This window comes from Mus musculus, chromosome 7, assembly GCF_000001635.26.
Source record: "Mus musculus strain C57BL/6J chromosome 7, GRCm38.p6 C57BL/6J".
Classification (NCBI taxonomy): domain Eukaryota; kingdom Metazoa; phylum Chordata; class Mammalia; order Rodentia; family Muridae; genus Mus; species Mus musculus.
Genome location: NC_000073.6, coordinates 122,257,800 through 122,266,799, shown reverse-complemented (window position 1 = coordinate 122,266,799; position 9,000 = coordinate 122,257,800). Strand labels below are relative to the sequence as shown.

The 9,000-nt window shown below is 42.3% G+C and overlaps 1 non-coding gene across 1 annotated transcript; it reads right to left on the bottom strand.

Annotated features, from left to right (window-relative positions):
- Positions 1–1,599: 1,599 nt before the first annotated feature.
- Positions 1,600–1,706, bottom strand: Gm23614. The gene has a single exon (XR_003947202.1). It is a non-coding gene; the product is annotated as a U6 spliceosomal RNA (small nuclear RNA).
- Between the last annotated feature and the right edge of the window lie 7,294 nt (positions 1,707–9,000).

Below are 9,000 nucleotides of genomic sequence, written 5' to 3'. Positions count from 1 at the left end.
ACACGCGGGTGAACATCCTCACCTGTAGAGGTGAGAGGACAACTCCCAAGATTCAGTTGTTTCCCTCTACCACATGGGCTCCTGGGATTGGGCTCATGTCACCAGGTCTGTCACCAAGCACCTTCATCTGCTGATAGCCCCTGCATAGTCCTTTCTGTGTTCTAAAGCTCCAGTGTTGTCCTGCTTCCTACAAGCCCATTCAGAACTTTTCCCTGGCCTTTCCTTTGTCCCTGCCTTCCTGAACCAGCTCAGAGAGCAGCAGCAGCAGTAACTAAGGGACATTGAAGCCATCATAGATTTAGGATTGGTAAAGATCTTTTCCCAATCTGTTGGTTGCCTTTAGGTCTTATTGACAGTGTCTTTTGCCTTACAGAAGCTTTGCAATTTTATGAGGTCCCATTTGTCGATTCTTGATTTTACAGCATAAGCCATTGGTATTCTGTTGAGGAATCTTTCCCCTGTGCCCATATCTTTGAGGCTCTTCTCCACTTTCTCCTCTATAAGTTTCAGTGTCTCTGGTTTTATGTGGAGGTCCTTGATCAACTTGGATTTGAGCTTTGTACAAGGAGATAAGAATGGATTGTTTTGCATTCTTCTACATACTAACCACCATTTGAATCAGCACCATTTGTTGAAGATGTCTTTTTTCCACTGGATGGTTTTAGTTCCTTTGTCAAAGATCAAGTGACCATAGGTGTGTGGGTTTATTTCTGTGTCTTCAATTCTATTCCATTGATCTATCTGCCTGTCACTGTACCAATACCGTGCAGTTTTTATCACAATTGCTCTGTAGTACAGCTTGAGGTCAGGGATGGTGATTCTGCCAGAAGATCTTTTATTGTTGAGAATATTTTTCCCTATCCTGGGTTATTTCTTTAGTCCAGATGAATTTGCAAATTGCTCTTTCTAACTCTATGAAGAATTCAGTTGTAATTTTGATTGGAATTGCATTGAATCTGTAGATTGCTTTCGGCAAGATGGCCGTTTTTACTATATTAATCCTGCCAATCTATGAGCATGGGAGATCTTTCCATCTTCTGAGATCTTCGATTTCTTTCTTCAGAAACTTGAAGTTCTTGTCATATAGATCTTTTATTTGCTTAGTTAAAGTCACACCAAGGTATTTTATATTATTTGTGACTATTGTGAAGGGTGCTGTTTCCCTAATTTCTTTCTCAGCCTGCTTATCCTTTGAGTAAAGGAAGGCCATTGATTTGTTTGAGATAATTTTATATCCAGTCACTTTGCTGAAGTTGTTTATCAGGTTTAGGGGTTCTCTGGTGGAATTTTTGGGGTCACTTAAGTATACTATAAAATCACCTGCAAATAATGATATTTTGACTTCTTCCTTTCCAATTTGTATCCCTTTGACCCCCTTTTGTTGTCTAATTGCCCTGGCTAGAACTTTGAGTACTATATTTAATAGGTAGGGAGAGAGTGGGCAGCCCTGTCTAGTCCCTAATTTTAGTGGGATTGCTTCAAGTTTCTCTCCATTTAGTTTGATGTTGGCTACTGGTTTGCTGTATATTGCTTTTACTATGTTTAGGTATGGATCTTGAATTCTTGATCTTTCCAAGACTTTTATCATGAAAGGGTGTTAGAAATATGGAACGCTTCATGAATTTGCGTGTCATCCTTGTGCAGGGGCCATGCTAATTTTCTCTGTATTGTTCCAATTTTAGTCTATGTGCTGACGAAGCAAGCAACCCAGTCTTTCTATATAGGCATTTAGAACTATAAGCTGTCCTCTGCATCCACTGTATCTTGTATGTTTTAATATGCTGTGTTTTCATTTCATTCTATTATAGGCTCTTTCTTTATTTCGTTCTTTCTTCAGTGACCCACTTATTATTGTGATGGTTTGTATATGCTTGGCCCAGGGAGTGGCACTATTAGAAGGTGTGGCCGTGCTGGAGTAGGCATGTCATTGTGGGTGTAGGCTTTAAGACCTTCATCCTAGCTGCCTGGAAGCCAGTATTCTGCTAGCAGCCTTCAGATGAAGATGTAGAACTCTCAACTCCTTCTGCACCATACCTGCCTGAATGCTGCCATATTCCTGCCTTGATGATAATGGGCTGAACCTCTGAACCTGTAAGCCAGCCTCAATTAAATGTTGTCCTTATTAGAGTTACCTTAGTCATGGTGTCTGATCACAGCAGTAAAACCCTAACTAAGACAGTTATTCAATTGTGTCTTGTTAAATTTTCATGAGTCTATTTATTTTCTGCAGTTTCTCTTACTGCTGATATCCAGCTTTATTCTTCTGTGGTCTGATAGAATGCTGAGATTCGTTGAGGCTTTCTTTGTGGCACAATATGTGGTTGCTTTTGGAGAAAGTTCTACCAGCTGCTGAGAAAATGTGTATTATTTAGTGTTTTGGTGGAATGTTCTATAGACGTTCATTGGGTACATTTGATTTTTGAGATGTCATTTAACTCTAGTGTTTCTATATTTAGTTTTTGTCCAGATGACCGGTCTATTGGTGAGAATAGAGTGTTAAGATTTCCCACTATTACTATGTTGGGGTTAATCTGTGGTTTTACATACAGAAGTATTTGTTCGAGGAAATTGGGTGCCCCTGTGTATGCTACATACATGTTTAGAATTGTAATATCCTCTTACTGGTATGAAGTGTCCCTTTTTTATCTTTCTGATTACTTTAAATTGAAGTCTACTTTTTCTGGTATTATAATAGCTATGCCTGCTTGTTGTTTTTGCTTTTGTTTTTTAGTTTCATTTTAGTAAAATATCTTTTTTAGATCCTCTTACCCTAAGGGAGTGTCCGTCTTTGATGATGAAGCATGTTTCCTACTGATAACAAAAAATATGAAACCCATTTCCCAAATCAGTCTGCTATTCTGTGTCTTTTTATTGGTAAATTGAGATACTAATATTCAGAATTGTTATTGAAAGATGTCACTTTGTTCTCATTCTGTGGTTTCATTTTTGCTTATGTTTTTTACTTGCTCTGATTAACCTTCCAGTTATTGTTTATAATTGTGTCCTCTTGTGTATATTTATCTTCCTCTTCAGTCTAAAGTATTCCCTCCAGTGTACTCTGTAGAGCTGGTTTATAGTCATATATTCCTTTAGTCTATTTCTGTCATGGAAAGTTTTTATTTCTCCTTCAAATTTAGGAGATAGTTTTGCTGGGAATAACAGTAGGTAGGCAGTTGTGGTCTCTCAGAACATGGAACACCTCTTTCCAAGCCCTCTTGCTTTAAAAGTTTCCATCCAGTAATGAGCTATGATTGTGATGGGCCTGTCCGTATATAGAACTTAGCCTTCCTCCCTTGCTATTTTCATGCTTTTTCTTTAGTCTATATTTTAATTTTTAACTGTACTAGAAAGGTCCTTTCTAATATTTTTTTCTCTAAATTTGAAAATTTTTCTTCTATAATTTCATTATAAATATTAATACATTTTACCTGGGATTCTTCTTTTTTCTATACCTATAATTTGTAGATTTATTCTTTTCATTGGATATCAAATTTCCTACATATTCTGTTCATGAGTTGTTTTTTAGTTAATCATTTTTTTTATTGAGTGATCAAGCCCAGATATTCCTTCTTCTACATAGTTTGTTCTGTTGGTGAGGCTTTAAACTGAGCCTTTTATTATACTGGCTTTTTCATTTCCTGCTTCATAATCAATTTGGGTTTTCTTCACTATTTCTATCTCTTTATTGAATTTGACATTCATGTCATGAATTGTCTTCACTATTCCATTCATCTGTCTGTTTGTGTTTCTTTGTGCTTCAATCATTTTATTCCTGTCCTCTTTAAGTTCCTCTGGGTATTTATTTGTGCTCTCTTTGAATGAATTGGACTGGTTGGGTGTGTTTATGATTGTTCTTTGACTTCTTTCTTGAATTTTGTCTGAATTATTCTCCCTGGAGAACATTACTATAGGATTGGTGGCTTTAGGAGGAAGAACATGCCATCTTGGTTTATTGTATTGCTTTTAGCAATGATGCTTAGGCATTTGGACTTAGGATGTTGGCTGTATGATTTTTCAGCCCTCAAAACCAGAATCCCAAAGTGAAGTGGTGAGCTGGGTAGCTCAAAGGAGCCTCAAGGGGGTGGAGTCAAGACTGAGAGGGTGGGGACAGGACAAGGTAGGATCACTTACTGAGACTGGGGCTAGATGGACTGCATGGGACAGTTGTAACACACAGGATCATCCACCAGGGCAGGATGGAGGTGAGGGACCAAGCAGATCAGCTGAGATTCCTGGGTCTTGAGAATATAGCCAGAGTCTGGGTGTGGGGCAGAGTCAGTTTTGCGGCCAGAGGGGCCTCAAAGAAAGACTGGACCAGAAGCAGAGCAGGCTGGAGTTGTAACAGAGGTGAGGTCACTTACCCAGCCTGTGGCCAGACAGAGGAAATCACACTCAGCTTTCTGTGTAGGTACTGAGGATCAGCCTCATGTACAGCAAGCACTTCACAGTTGAGCTGTTATGCCACCCCCTTCAAAATCTGATTTTAAACTGAACTGAGGTTTGTTTGTTTTCAGTGCTTTTTAGGCATGAGTGGCTAAGATAGCACGCAGGGCACTATCTGCCTTCAGGTATGGTTTGGTACAGGTTGGCCTCTGCAACCATTTCTGCTCCACTTTTGTTTCCTGGCTTTGATTTCTCCACTGAGCCCCATCCTCAGACAGGCTCTGCCACACTGTGATCTGGTCAACAACAAACATAATTTTACTGACTTAATAACCACAAACAGCCTGAGTAAAGTGACTACACACACACACACACACACACACACACACACACACACACACACATTCCCCCTGTGGATACTATAACAAGTTACCACATAGTGGAAGGCTTAAACCTGCAGAGGCTTGTCCTCTCATCCCTGGAGGCCAGAGAGCTGGACTGTGGCTGTCAGCAGAGAATGTTCCCTCTGTCCCTCTTCCAGCTCTTGGTAGCAGTCAGCACTCCTAAACTTATGCCTACACCCTCCAATCTGACTCTCTTTGGATTGTGAGGACTCTGACCTCATCCTTGGATTAGCCCAGTGATGATGGATTCTGACGGAATAGAACATTGGGAAGTGGTGAGAACTTGAGATGAAGCCTAAGTCAGAGGAAGTAGATCACTGGAGGCATGCACCCAAATGGGACACTGTGTTCTCTCATCTCGTTTTCTTCGGCTGGCCATTCCTGTTCTCGACCTCACTCTGCATCCTAGCTTTGCATACTCCCACCATGGTGTTCTGCCTCACCACGAAGCAGAAACAATGAAAGCAAGTGACTGTGGACTGAAACCTCTCAACTCGTGAGCCAACACAACTCTGACCTCCTTTAAGTTGATTTTCTCAAGCGTTCTCATCACGGAGATGGGAAGAGGTTGGCACGGTCTGAGTCTCCCCTTTGGCCCCTTTCTCCTTTCATCTCTTATCTTGTGTATTATGACTCTGGTCCATTCCAGTAGCCAGAATGGCCTTTTGATCTCAAGGGTCTTAACAGCTATTTCTACAAAGAGCTTTTTCCAAATAAGATTATATTCATCCTGACTGAGTAGGAAGTCTTAGACATATCTCTTCAGAGGTCACCATCCAGCACATTACAGCAGGCTTGTGTCCTGTGAAATCTCAAAGGACTCTGTTCTTGGAAGGATTCTTCATTCATTCATTCATTCATTCATTCATTCATTCATTGTGTCTGTGGGGAAAATGTGGGGTAAGGGGCCAATTAGTGTGGAAGAGTATCCCATAGCATGCCTGTGGCATAAGATGACACCTTGCAGGAGTTAGTTCTCTCCTTCCACTATGTGGGTTCCTGAGATAGATTCAGGCTCCGTAGCAAGCTCCTTTATCCACTGAGCTAGCTCACTGGCCCATCCAATCACAGTCTTCAGGAAGACAGACAATAGGAAGTTTTTATTCCTTCCACTATGTGGGTTCCTGAGATAGATTCAGGCTCCGTAGCAAGCTCCTTTATCCACTGAGCTAGCTCACTGGCCCATCCAATCACAGTCTTCAGGAAGACAGACAATAGGAAGTTTTTATTTGAAATCTAGCCTGCACTTCACAGACCTTGAGGCCCCTGAGTGTCTGTGACTTCTTGCTTCTTAAAGGATTGGAAGGGTCAATGAAGCATCCAGCTTAGGGCATCTAAGGAAGGCTTGACTTTTCTGATAACCTTGAACTAAATGTGAAGATTTGGAGTTACTGAGGCAAAAAAACGGAAGAGAATGACTTGAGGGCTGAGGGGAAAAATATGCAAAGAAGTGGGGGTAAGAGAGAAGCAGCAGACAGAGGGACTTCAGCTTCCCATAGTGAGAGGTAGAAACAGACTACCAGGGTACCGACCACAGGTGGTGCTTCCAACAAGGTGGGATGGAGCCAGGGGTTAACCAAAGAGGCAGGAGGCAGACAGCAGTCCTAAAATGACACAATCCCTTTCTACCAGGGTTCCTGTCACTTCCCCTCACCGCCTTTTTCCATCTGGTTGACCAAAATTTGGCTTAAGGCAACAAACAGTTCCTCTAGACACTTCCTCCACCTTCCGAAAGACAAAAATGTCAGCAAGAAAAATGAAGAACTAGCCAGTATCTCAGAGTTTACTGGCCTGGGACTTTCTGCTTGCATCATCCTGAGGATCAGGGAGCATTTCAAATCAGCCAGGAGGCAATGGCTTATCAGCAGATGTTCTTAGGTGACCAAGGCAGTCGACCATAAAGAAAGAAAAAGCATGGAGCAGTTCGGCACATGCCTACCACCTCAGAACAAAAGAGGTGGACACAGTTTAAATCAAGGCAGGTTCAAGGTCAACCAGGCCTACATAGTGAGCCCCGTGTAAAAGTCAAACAAAATCCACCTGGGTCTGTGCATACAAGATGGTAGGTGTTTATAATCTTGGAAATGTGATGTTTTAAGGAAAGATACAAACCTAGGGAAAAAAGGATTAATAAACAAATATTAATACGACTGGGGAGATGGTTTAGTCAACAAAATTCCTGCCACACAAGCATGAGGGCCTGAGTTCAGATCCCCCAAGCAGTGACATAAAAAGCCAAGCACGGGGCAGTGAGAGAGCTGGAGGGGGGTGCAGTGAGGGGCTTTGCTGCTGAGCCTGATGACCTGAGTTTAATCCCAGGGATCCGGATACTGGAAGAAGACAAAGAACCCTGCAAGTTGCCCTCTGACCTCCACGTACTGCCATGGTAACTGCATACACACATGCGCACATTCACATACATAAGTGTAATTTTGTTAAAGCCTTATTTCTTTTTATTTTTTAATAGAGACATACACATACAACCCCAGCACTGAGAAAAGTGGAGACATGAGGAGCCCTGAAGCTTGCTGCCAGCCAGCCTAAACTGCAGTGAAGGCCAGATTAGCCAATGAGAGACAGTGTCTCCAAGAACAAGGTAAAGAACAACCATGGAAGACAGCCAACATCAACTTCTGGCCTTTCCCCTCACCCCCAACAAGCACACACATACACAGGTATACACACACAGACACATGAACACATACACAAACACACACACATACACTCACACACATATACATGCATCCACAAACATTACTAAACATTCAATAGTTGAGAACTTTAAGTTTCCATGGAGCAAAATCATAATAAAATCAAAAGAAGAAAAACATTTATAATACCCACATCAAACTATGAGCTGATTTTTTTCTTAGTATTAAAAGATCTTTAAGATGGGTATGGTAGTACACATCTTTAATCACAACACTTGAGAGGCAGAGGCAGGTAGATCTCCATGGTTTCTAGACCAGCCTGGTCTACAGCTGGGGCAACAGAGAGAAACCCTGTGGGTCAGGTAGGGGTGAGGAGGACGATGAGGGGACGGGTCATTTCGGAATTAAGAAGGCAAAAGACAGAAGACAACAACCCAAGAACAAACAAAGCTGGCAGGGAATCAGAGCCAGTTTGTCACCACAAAAGAAACCAGGTTGCTCATAAACACAAGCTTGCCTGACTTCATCGGGGACCTTAGAAATACAGCGACGTGTTCAAAAGCCATAGGAGAGGTTAAGCAGGAAATATCAAGACAAATATCTTCATACATTTTTGGGGGTGAGCACACACTGGCACAACCTCTTTGGAAGGAAATTACAAAACAGCCTCAAGTATCAGAAATGAGGAAGAAGAGAAAAAAAAAACACTTTAGACCCAGGAACTCCTTGGGGAATCTGTCCTTGACACATACCCGAATTGGACTCAAGAGGTGAATCTGTTCCTTTCCCACAGGTAGGGGGAACTTTTACTCTATCCCTGAGCTCACACATAAAATGTTACTTAGTGTTTTAAAAAGTAAGGTGGATTTTTTTCCCTGGCCTTCACATAGACAAACAAACAAACAAACAAACAAACAACCTTTCCAAGATGTATTGTTGATGAAAAAAAAAAACCCTCTGGATACAGTCAGAGAGTTAAAAAGCCACATGGAGCTAGGGACACTGCTAAGAACATGTTCCAAACCTTGGCTAGAGCTTGTCAGATCTCTTGCTTAGTGTGTACAAAGCCCTGGGTTCCACCCCAGGCACTGCAAATAAAAGCATTATACAAAGTAAGAAATAAAATTTTACACACACACACACACACACACACACACACACACACCAGTTAACCACTAATAGACATTGAGTCTGAGGTCTTCCAAAGTTGTTTCTGTGCATGCGTAAATGCTGAATGAGATTTAACTCTCGAGAGTATTGTGTTTTTTGAGGTAGGATCTCTTTACATCACCCAGGTTGTACTCAGATTCCTCCTCCTCCTGCTCCTCCTCCTGCTCCTCCTGCTCCTGCTCCTCCTCCTGCTCCTCCTCCTGCTCCTGCTCCTCCTCCTGCTCCTCCTCCTGCTCCTCCTCCTGCTGCTCCTCCTGCTCCTGCTCCTCCTCCTGCTCCTCCTCCTGCTCCTCCTCCTGCTGCTCCTCCTGCTGCTCCTCCTGCTCCTGCTCCTCCTCCTGCTCCTCCTCCTGCTGCTCCTCCTCCTCCTGCTCCTCCTCCTGCTCCTCCTC